The sequence below is a fragment of the Apodemus sylvaticus genome, chromosome X (assembly GCF_947179515.1).
Source record: "Apodemus sylvaticus chromosome X, mApoSyl1.1, whole genome shotgun sequence".
Taxonomy (NCBI): domain Eukaryota; kingdom Metazoa; phylum Chordata; class Mammalia; order Rodentia; family Muridae; genus Apodemus; species Apodemus sylvaticus.
Genome location: NC_067495.1, coordinates 97,726,501 through 97,737,527, shown reverse-complemented (window position 1 = coordinate 97,737,527; position 11,027 = coordinate 97,726,501). Strand labels below are relative to the sequence as shown.

General features: G+C 40.7%; 1 pseudogene; it reads right to left on the bottom strand.

The window, feature by feature from the left end:
- Positions 1–550: 550 nt before the first annotated feature.
- On the bottom strand, positions 551–5,665 carry LOC127674606 (presenilins-associated rhomboid-like protein, mitochondrial; annotated as a pseudogene).
- Positions 5,666–11,027: the final 5,362 nt, after the last annotated feature.

Sequence of the window (11,027 nt, the reverse complement as noted above, 5' to 3'; positions counted from 1 at the left end):
TCACAGACCTTCCTAATGGTGCAACAGGAGAAGAGAGAGGCCCAGAGATCTAGGGGAAGGGGGTTATAAAGGAGCAAGCAAGATGCAGGTGTTTCCAAGACTTGGACCTACATGAGATGGTAAAGGGATGTTGGCCTTTAAGCTGGTTGGTTTACAGCACCTGTTTAAACCATAAGGAGGGCACATGCATCAAAAAGAGCACCTCAACCTGGGAACAACTTATGTTTTCTTAGCCCATTCTGTTGTTATAAGCTAGCAGCAGGCGATTTGTCTGTTTTGCAACTATCTGGGACATTTCATGATTTGTCTCAGACCTCAAGAGTGGGAACCACGCCTCTCTAAGCCATGTTACTTCACCAGCTATATCACCCTTGTGCATATACCCTAAAGACACACCACCATACCACAAGGATACATGCTCCCCCATGTTCATAGCAGCCTTATTTGTAATAGCCGGAAACCACTCAGATGTCCCTCAGCAGAATAATGGATACAGAAAATGTGCTTCACTTGCTCAAGGGAATACTACTCGGCTATAAAAACAAGGACATCATGATTTATCAGGTAAATCGGTGGAACTAGATAACTGAATATTACCCAAAAAGTACTGAATACCTAGAATACAACCCAGAGAACATCACAACATGCAGAAATGCCAAGTAAGGAGGCTTCAATCCTGCTTAGAAGTGGGGAATGGATAATCAGAGTAGGCAGAGGGAGGGAGGGACCTGTGTGAGAGAAGGGAGGAAGAGGGCAAAGGAGGAACAGGGTCTGATATGGAGGGGACAGGAGAGAGTATTGTACAGGGCCAGGAGAATGAATGGAAATGTGCATCCTCTGGGAATGGGAAGTAGGGAGACCATCTATATAGTACAAGAGACCTAGGAGGTAAGAGACTCTCAGGAATCATGTGACCTTAGCCAAAACCCCCAACATAGGGAAGAGGGAACTCAAAGAATCCACCTCCTTTAGATAGACAGTGTAAATAAACCACAGTCAAGACTCTGATCCAGGATTGTTCCTGTCTAAAAGAACCGCAGAAACCAAACTGGGGAAGAGACTGGGGGAAACGCTGCCAATGACCAGCCCAACATGGGACCCATCTCATGGGGGTGACCAAGGTCTGTCACTATTACTGATGCTATGTTGTGCTCACAGACCAAACCCTGACAAGGCTTTCCTGAGAGAGGCCCTACCAACAGCTGACTTACAGAGAGGCAGATACTTACACCTGACCATTGGATTCAACCTGAGGTTGAATTTGGTGAAGGACTGAATAACCTGAAAAAGAGAATGACCACATAGGAATAGCAGAAGACACAACTAACCTAGACTCCCAGGGACATCCCAGAGACTGAGACACCAACCAGGAGCATGCAGGCCCAATCTGAGGCCCCTGGCACATATACAGCAGAGGACTGTCTGGTCTGGCCTCAGTGGGAGAAAATGATCTTGATCTTTACTAGACTTGAGGGCCCAGGAAGGAGAAGGCATGGGGTGAGCACCTTCTTGTAGGCAAGAGGGAGGAGGCATGGGATGAGGATCTGTGTGAGGGGTATAGAAGGCAGAAATTGATTGGAATGTAAATAAAAAATAATGTTAAAAATAAAAAAAATAAAAAAAGGAAAAAGTGAGTGATCATGGACAGCAACCTTGGAGAACAAAGAGCCTTTGATGCTGGGTTGGATGTAAAGAATCTGGCTATGGTCCAATGCAGGGACTGCACTCTCCAGAAGCAGAATAAGAGGTGTTTGCAACCATGATGCCTGTCACAGTCCTGTGGCCATCACCTAGGCTAGTATACCACTTGTTAGTCTTCTGAGATGTCCTTCCTCTTGTGGCCATTTACCATCCAACCGGATAGATTTCATACCATCAACATAACTCTGCACCATGGATGTCAGAGATTCAAACTGTCAAATACCAGCTGATACTAATGCACATCCAGGGGGAACCCAGCAGTGAAAGACAAAGGCTTCACTAGAGTTCTTCTAGCTAGTGGGAAGGACAAAAGACTGTTTCCTCCAGGAGCAGGATCAAGGCACTTCTGTATGCTGTCCCCATGACACTGACTGATCCTCAAGGTTTATCCTCCCTCAGTTCCTCTATAAATGCACATTTAGGCTGAAGAAATCATTTAAACCTGCATTGGAGCAGCCGTGGAGCCTCGGTCTCAGAGAGCTCCTGGTAGCCTTCCTCCTAGGGAGGCACACGAGTGTGAAGGAAACCCAAGTGTCAGTGTACCTAACCTTGCAATGCCAGGGTCCCAACCTCTGCCCACCTTGTCCTGATCTTACTAACCCTGAAGAATCACATTATATTTAATTTGACCCAACACCCTCAATTTATTGTGTGTATGCCATGTCTCAAAGAACACAAAATTTTTCTGTTCTTAGTACTATTTTCTATTCGTTAAAAATAGATTCTTTTGTCCTAGAAGAAATAACAGAAAAATTCCATAAAAGAATAAACTAGAAGCCATAAATCGTACACAAAGACATGAAAAAAACTGTCTGCATTACATGTATGATTAGTCAAGTGTCACTGAAACTTAGAGGACTCAACAATAATCTCCTACAAAGAAGAGTCAATCCCTTCTCACCATGACCTAGGAGAGGGACTGTAGTGACTGGTGCTAAGAGGCAAGACTCACTGGAGGCTTTATCCCTACAGGGGCAGTGGGTGGGGAGGGGGTGGGGGAGGGGTGTGTATCCACAGGTGAGATGAGGACCTCAGGAGCCTCAGCCCCACTCCACTTCTTCCCTTGTTTTTGTTTTAATTCAGATGGGAGAGTCATACCAAACAGCAAATCTCATAAAACAGACCTGTTGGGAGGGTTCAGGTTGTGGAGAGACAAATACAGGAGTGGCTTCCTCTGCTTCCAAGAGGGAGCTGAGAACTGGGACAGAAACACACACAGTCTTTGTAAAGTGTTTCCTAGGGGACTGAGTTTTCTAGAGAGGAGATTTCCACTGTGAGTGATGGTGGGATTTCAAGTGCTGAGTCTGGGGGAGCTCAGAGATTAGTGACTTTTCCTGTTCCTGGATTGGTGGGTTTTCATGCTCAGGGATTGGTGGCTCTGGGGCAGGTTCTGATGAGAGGCTGGAGATAAACTTTATGAACTTTACAGAGGCTGGAATCACTCTAATGACAGTTAAGGAAGTCTGGGGGTGTGTCCTGGCTGCTGGAGCTTCTCAAGATGGGACCTGGCAGCTTTCCCCTCTAGATGGTCTACCAAGTTTACAAAATATACAAAGTTTACGAAGGGAGTCTATAGCAGACCTACTCTAGGACCCTGTGAAGTTGAATATAAGTCTTAATTGTTTTCCTTTACCTTCAATCTTATGGGAAGATTGAACACTGAATATATGAATACTTGAAAAGGATAAATTTCCTATTTTAGGAAAATGAAATTTGAATTTTTTATGAATATATTCATAAAATTGAAGAGCTACATGTAGCTATCCAGTGCCACAGTAATACATAACATCTGGTCTAGATATTTTTTAATAACTTAATCTCCTCACTTAGTTATACACCAAAGATCATATATAATGGACAAAGCAAGTCCCCTGTTTTATTATATCTGAGTTCTAGTACAGGATATAGACCTAACTTGGATTATTCAGTGACTCCTACACTGACGAAAATCAATCTTATTTTGACTCTTTTTCAGGTATGATTGATTTTACAAGGAGTGACCTTATACTTATTCATGCCTTTTGATATACATGCTTTGTGTTTTTTTTTTATTCGATATAATTTTTTTTTTTTTTTTTTGGATTTGGTTTTTTCGAGACAGGGTTTCTCTGTGTAGCCCTGGCTGTCCTGGAACTCACTCTGTAGACCAGGCTGGCCTCGAACTCAGAAATCCGCCTGCCTCTGCCTCCCAGAGTGCCGGGATTACAGGCGTGCGCCACCACCGCCCAGCTTCGATATAATTTTTTATTTACATTTCAAATGATTTCCCCTTTTCTAGCCCCCCACTCACGAAAGTCCCATAAGCCCCTTTCTCTTCCCCTGTCCTCCCACCCACCCCTTCCCACTTCCCAGTTCTGGTTTTGCCGAATACTGCTTCACTGAGTCTTTCCACAACAAGGGGCCACTCCTCCTTTTTTCTTGTACCTCATATGATGTGTGGATTATGTTTTGGGTATTCCAGTTTTCTAGGTTAATATCCACTTATTAGTGAGTGCATACCATGATTGATCTTTTGAGTCTGGGTTACCTCACTTAGTATGATGTACTCTAGCTCCATCTATTTTACTAAGAATTTCATGAATTCATTGTTTCTAATGGCTCCATTGTGTAGATATACAACAGAAAGTAACAATCACTATTCCTTAATATTTCTTAACATCAATGGACTTAATGCCCCAATAAAAAGACACAGACTAACTGACTGGATACGTAAACAGGACCCTACATTTTGCTGCTTACAGGAAACACACCTCAGGGTCAAAGACAAACACTACCTTAGAGTAAAAGGCTGGAAGACAATTTTACAAGCAAATGGTCTCAGGAAACAAGCTGGAGTAGCCATGTTAATATCAGATAAAATTGACTTTCAACCCAAAGTCATCAAAAGAGACTCTGAGGGACACTTCTTGCTGGTCAAAGGAAAAATACAACAAGAACTCTCAATCCTGAACATCTATGCTCCAAATGCAAGGGCACCATCATTCATAAAAGAAACTTTATTAAAGCTCAAAGCACACATTGCACTTAACACAATAATTGTGGGTGACTTCAACAATGCTTTGTGTTTTGAGAAGAGAAACTTAGAAGAAGGGTGGCTAGATCAGAAAGGAAATACCCTCTATCCCTAAGTGAGAAGATTTGAATCAGAGACTTCAGGATAATACAGCAGTGAGAAGGAAATGGAAGGGGAGAGAGTAAATGGCTCCCTGGGTAAAGTGCTTGCCAGAAAAGCATGAATCCTGAGGTCAGCTCTCCAGAATTCACGAAAACTTGTATGAGACAGTACATGTCTGTAATCCCAGAGCTCCTTCAACCAGACTAGCTGTGGTAACAAGACAATTCCCAGGATCTCAGGAGACTGCAAGCTTAGCATGAACAACTGCTAACAGGAGACAGTGCCAACAAGGTGATAGGCGAGGACCACAGCTGAGTGGTGCGTGCTTCTGATGTAATGCTTTTGATTCCCTGTGATTTCTGCTTCCTTATATTCTTGCTGTATGGTATGGGGGAAGAGATTTCCTACTGATTCTCAGTAAGAACAAATATTACAATGGAGTAAAGAGTAGTAATGAAGCAGACAAGGTGAGAGATCAAGCCTGCATTCCAGATGACATAGCTGTGTGCAGACCCCAGGACCCTGGGGGGGGGTGTTCTTCTAATCTGATGGCTTCCAATCAGTCAACCAATCTTTGTAGACCCAGCTTCTTTCTAGGAATCTCTGATCCCATATATACAATGCCTCTCTCCCTCACTAGTCTAGCTCCCTGGTATCCACTAATGTGTTTGTTGAGGGGCCTAGATGTCAAAGCACATCTTCCAACAGATTCACCAGTAACAGTTACACACAGGATGCTGAAAGCTATACAGTCATATTCTTTTAGTGTGAATCTTGAGAAGATGGCCTGTGGATTTGTCTCTAGGGCATTTCTCTCACTTCCTTCAATAGACTCAGTATCCTCTGCATGCTCTTGAGGAAGTAAGGGTGAACTGCATTAAACATCAAATAAAGTCTCCATCATTGAGTAATCTATGCAAATTCTTCATGACTATCCTGTACATGTCTTTACTGACATTTAATAATCGGCTCACAGAGAATGCAACAGATAGTACTTGTAGATTAAAACAATACTAGGAGTATTTGAATCAAACGTGTCAAATATTTGTGAGCAATATGGGTGCATAGACCTATACTGTTTATACATTAGAAAGCCTCAAAACATTGCTGAATTACTACATACACCAATCCAGAGTCTATTATGCTCATGAGTCTCACTATTCATTCGTAGAAAGATGCCTATAGTTTCAAAATTATTCTACATGTTCAGTGCAGCAAGAATAAGAATTAAACTATTTACTTTAATTGGGTGTCCAATTCCAAACTTCACTGATGACTGTATAGAAAAAGAAACAGAACAAAATCAGAGAAGAACATTGGCTGAAGAGAGACCTAAATGGAAAAATAAAAGTTCACATCTGTTAAAAACTCTAATCCATTTTCCCATACATTATCCCAGCATCCTGAACCAAATACAAATGAAATTGTGAAGGGTTATAAAAAGAGGAGAACATTTCACATATGAATGCATAGTTGTTCTATGAAATACTTTGCATCATTACCACATTTTTCAAATTGAGAATGTTACCTAATATTAAAGAAGTATTTAATGAACATTAAAAAATGTATGTCAAAGTCAGGGGCTTAATGTCTCATCATCTCGACTCCAAGGCCAATACTAAATATTCTGTACTTTCATCCGTTTTCTCATTTAGAAATCTAGACACTTTTTTGAGCTCTATAAACTGCAAGCATTTTGGACACTACACCAGAGACCTCTAAATAAACTGTGTCTGCCTCTGGGCATTATGAATCCCACACACATGCTATTTTTATAATTATTATAGAACTATGTCTTTAAACCTGTGATATATTTTGTTCTATTAGCATTAGCAATTTACCATGAGCCTATCAGGCCCTGGACTACGTAGGATTTCTATTACTTTTCCTAATTTTCACAGCAGTGTGAAAATGGAGTAGATGTTACTATGATTCTGATTTTGTGGATGAGAAAATGAAGTTTTGGAAGAGTGAAGTAACTTAGTAAATATTCAGCAGGTGACAAAAAGCAAATTCTTTTTTTTTATTCGATATATTTTTTATTTACATTTCAAATGATTTCCCCTTTTCTAGCCCCCGACTCCCCGAAAGTCCCATAAGCCCCCTTCTCTCCCCCTGTCCTCCCACCCACCCCTTCCCAGTTCCCCGTTCTGGTTTTGCAGAATACTGCTTCACTGAGTCTTTCCAGAACAAGGGGCCACTCCTCCTTTCTTCTTGTACCTCATTTGATGTATGGATTATATTTGGGGTATTCCAGTTTTCTAGGTTAATATCCACTTATTAGTGAGTGCATACCATGATTCACCTTTTGAGTCTGGGTTACCTCACTTAGTATGATGTTCTCTAGCTCCATCCATTTGCCTAAGAATTTCATGAATTCATTGTTTCTAATGGCTGAATAGTACTCCATTGTGTAGATATACCACATTTTTTGCATCCACTCTTCTGTTGAGGGATACCTGGGTTCTTTCCAGCTTCTGGCAATTATAAATAGGGCTGCTATGAACGTAGTAGAGCATGTATCCTTATTACATGGTGGGGAATCCTCTTGGTATATGCCGAGGAGTGGTATAGCAGGATGTTCTGGAAGTGAGGTGCCCAGTTTTCTGAGGAACTGCCAGACTGATTTCCAGAGTGGTTGTACCAATTTACAACCCCACCAGCAGTGGAGGAGTGTTCCTCTTTCTCCACATCCTTTCCAACAGCTGCTGTCTCCTGAGTTTTTGACCTTAGCCCTTCTGACTGGTGTAAGGTGAAGTCTCAGGGTTGTTTTGATCTGCATTTCCCTAATGACTAATGATGTTGAGCTCTTCTTAAGGTGCCTCTTGGCCATCTGAATTTCTTCAGGTGAAAATTCTTTGTTTAGATCTGTACTCCATTTTTTAATAGGGTTATTTGGTTCCCTGGGGTCTAACTTCTTGAGTTCTTTGTATATATTGGATATTTGCCCTCTATCAGATGTAGGGTTGGTGAATATCCTTTCACAATTTGATGATTGCCATTTTTTCCTTTTAACAGTGTCCTTTGCCTTACAGAAACTTTGTAATTTTATGAGGTCCCATTTGTCAATTCTCGATCTTAGAGCATAAGCTATTGGTGATCTGTTCAGGAAATTTTCCCCCGTGCCCATGTCCTCTAGGGTCTTCCCCAGTTTCTTTTATATTAGTTTCAGTGTGTCTGGTTTTACACGGAGGTCCTTGGTCCACTTGGAGTTTTTTTTTTTTTTTGAATGGTGGTATACATCTTTAATCGAAGTGCTGGAAAGGCAGAAACAGACAAATTTCCTAATACAAGGCCAGCCTGTTCTGCAAAGCAATATTCAGGACAGCGAGGATTACATGCAGAAACCCTGTCTAGCAAAGGAAAAAAATAAACAAAAATACAACCACCCAAAACAATTACAACAGCAAGAACATATCCAGGAAGGCAAGCATGTGATGTACTAGGATAGGAAAATATGAACAAGAGAATTGAGTAAGATCAACATACGAAGATACCAGTTGACAAATACAGAACATAATTGTTAATTTTTTGTCCCATGGAACATGTTTCTAAATAAGTTTCAGTAGTCTAAAATACAGTGATAAATATTTAGTGATAAATCATAAAGTTGAACATGTTCAATTAAAACATCTGTGCTATCTTAAAATGATGATTTTACACCTGTGTTTGTATTCCAAGTAAGTCCAATACTGAATGTTATTTCATTATAAAACAAAATAGCAGAATCTTGAGGGGCAGCACAGTCACATGAGTAAAGTAAACCCCTTAGAGCTCCAGGGGCATATTCTTTGTTGTGGTCGTTTCATGTCTATGAAAGGCACAAACATTGTCTTTTTTCTTTTTAAATTATCTCCCAAATGTATTTTTATTGATATATTTTTATTTACATTTCAAATGATTTCCCCTTTTCTGAGTCCCCACTCCCATCAACTCCCATAAGCCCTCTTCCCTCCCCCTGTTCCTCAATCTAGCCCTTCCCGCTTCCCTGTTCTGGAATTCCCCTATACTCTTGCACTGAGTCTTTCCAGAACCAGGAGCCACTCCTCCATTCTTTTTGGACATCATTTAATATGTGGATTATGTCTTGGGTACTCAAGGTTTCTCGGCTAATATACACTTATCAGTGAATGCATACCATGACTGATCTTTTGAGACTGGGTTCCCTCACTTAGTATGATGTTCTCCAGCTCCATCCATTTGTCTAGGAATTTCATGAATTCATTGTTTCTAATGGCTGAATTGTACTCCATTGTGTAAATATACCACATTTTTTGTATCCATTCCTCCACTGAAGGACACTTGGGTTCTTTCCAGCTTCTGGATACAACAAATAGGGCTGTTATGAACATAATGGAGCATGTGTCCTTATTGCATGCTGAAGAATCCTCTGGATATATGCCCAGGAGTGGTATAACCAGGTCCTCAGGAAGTGTCATGCCCAGTTTTCTGAGGAACTGCCAGACTGATTTCCCATGTGGTTGTACCATCTTGCCATCCCACCAGCAGTGGAGGAGTGTTCCTCTTTCTCCACATCCTCACCAACATGTGCTGTCTCCTGAGTTTTTGACCTTAGCCATTCTGACTGGTGTGAGGTGAAATCTCAGGGTTGTTTTGATTTGCTTTCATTGTGTCCCATAGATTTGTGTATGTTGTGCCTTCATTTTCATTAAATTCTAAGAAATCTTTGATTTCTTTCTTCATTTCTTCCTTGACCAAGGTATCATTGAGTAGAGTATTGTTCAGTTTCCATGTGTATGTGGGCTTTCTGTTGTTTTTACTGTTACTAAAGACCACTTTTACTCCATAGTGATCTGATAGGAGGCATGGGATTATTTCAGTCTTCTTATATTTGTTGAGTTCTGTCTTGTGACCAACTATATGATCTATTTTGGAGAATGTACCATGAGGTGCTGAGAAAAACATATATTCTTTTGCTTTGGGATAAAAAGTTCTATATATATATCTGTTAACTCCAATTGGTTCAAAGCTTCAATTAGTTTCATTGTCTCCCTGTTTAGTTTCTGTTTTCCTGATCGGTCCATTGGTGAAAGTGGAGTGTTGAAGTCACCCACAATTATTGTGTTAGGTGCAATGTGTTCTTTGAGCTTTAGTAAAGTTTCTTTTATGAATGAGGGCGCCCTTGGATTTGGGGCATAGATGTTCAGGATTGAGAGTTCTTCTTGTTGGATTTTTCCTTTGACCAGCAAGTAGTGACCTTCCATGTCTCTTTTGATGACATTAGGTTGAAGGTCAATTTTATCTGAAATTAGAATGGCGACTCCGGCTTGTTTCCTGGGACCATTTGCTTGTAAAATTGTCTTCCAGCCTTTTACTCTAAGGAAGTTTTTGTCTTTGACACTGAGGTGTGTTTCCTGTAAGCAGCAAAATGTAGGGTCCTGTTTATGTAACCAGTCTGTTAGTCTATGTCTTTTTATTGGAGAATTGATTCCATTGATGTTAAGAGATATCAAGAAGTAGTGGTTATTGCTTCCTAACATTTTTGATTATAATTTTATACATGTGTGGTTATCCTTTTGGGGTTTGATGAAAGAAGCTTAATATCCTGCTCTTTCCAGGGTATAGTTTCCCTCGTTGTACTGGTGCTTTCCCCCTATTATCCTTTGTAGGGCTGGGTTTGTAGAAAGATATTGTGTAAATTTGGTTTTGTCATGGAATATCTTGGTTTCTCCATCTATGGTGATTGAGAGTTTTGCTGGGTATAGTAGTCTCGGCTGGCATTTTTGTTCTCTTAGAGTCTGCATGAGCTCCACCCAGGATCTTCTAGCTTTCATGGTCTCTGGTGAGAAATCTGGTGTAATTCTGATAGGTATTCCTTTATATGTCACTTGCCCTTTTTCTCTTACTGCTCTAAGCATTCTTTCTTTGTTTAGTACATTTGGGGTTTTGATTATTATGTGACTGGAGGTATTTCTGTTCTGGTCCAGTCTGTTTGGAGTTCTGTAGGCTTCTTGTATATTCATGGGCATCTCTCTCTTTAGGTTAGGGAAGTTTTCTTCCATAATTTTGTTGAAGATATTTGCTGGCCCTTTAAGTTGTAAATCTTCACTCTCATCAATACCTATAATCCTTAGATTTGGCTTTCTCATTGTGTCCTGGATTTCCTGGATATTTTGGGTTACAAGCTTTTTGCATTTTGCATTTTCTTTAACTGTTGAGTCCATGGTTTCTATGGTATCTTCGGCATCTG